The 865-nt window shown below is 37.2% G+C and overlaps 1 protein-coding gene across 1 annotated transcript in view; it reads left to right on the forward strand.

Moving 5' to 3' along the window:
- The window catches only part of smg1 (SMG1 nonsense mediated mRNA decay associated PI3K related kinase), a 125,646-nt gene that overhangs the window by 30,667 nt on the left and 94,114 nt on the right, over positions 1-865 (forward strand). The window lies entirely within an intron of this gene.

Genomic DNA, 865 nt, shown 5'->3' on the forward strand with positions numbered 1-865 from the left:
TCAGCATATCTTCAGCCGCTTTCAGCAAAATCATTCAGCAAAAAAAGCATTCACACTGCATTTTCGCAGGAAATGCAACTTCTCTAGTTTTTAAAGATTTGTCCTGTTTTTTGATGAAACTAAAATTCAATAGTTGTGGGCAGAGCTGAGAAGGTGTGTGTGTCAAGGTGGCCCACAAACCTGACTCCGTTACACCAGTTCTGTCAGGAGGAATGGGTCAAAATCCAGCAAACTATTCTGAGAATACCCAAAATGTTTGATTTAAGTCATACAGTTGGAAGGCAATGCTACAAACTACTAAGAAAATAGATGTGAACTTGTGACTTAAAAAAATAATTAAAAAGTTGCCTAAAAATGTATCTCATTATTTTGGCACTTAGCAAATAAAAATAATTTTAACTGACCTAAAACAGGCAAGGTTCAGTCTGATTTAATGTCACACAGTGAGGAAAAAATGATGTATCTTTTTATACGGTGTATGTAAACATCTGTTTTCAACTGTAGATGTAAGCTTTTAGAAGTAAAGGAATGAAATGGCCACATAGACCATGTATCATTACTTCACTATACACTGCCTGGCCAAAAAAAAAAGGTTACACACTCTAATATTTCGTTGGACTGCCTTTAGCTTTGATTACGGCACACATTCACTGTGGCATTGTTTCAATAAGCTTCTGCAATGTCACAAGATTTATTTCCATCCAGTGTTGCATTAATTTTTCACCAAGATCTTTCATTGATGATGGTAGAGTCTGACCTTCTCCAGCACATCCCAAAGATTCTCAATGGGGTTAAGGTCTGGACTCTGTGGTGGCCAATCCATGTGTGAAAATGATGTCTCTCACTCCCTGAACCACTCTTTCAC

The sequence above is a fragment of the Kryptolebias marmoratus genome, linkage group LG12 (assembly GCF_001649575.2).
Source record: "Kryptolebias marmoratus isolate JLee-2015 linkage group LG12, ASM164957v2, whole genome shotgun sequence".
Lineage (NCBI taxonomy): Eukaryota > Metazoa > Chordata > Actinopteri > Cyprinodontiformes > Rivulidae > Kryptolebias > Kryptolebias marmoratus.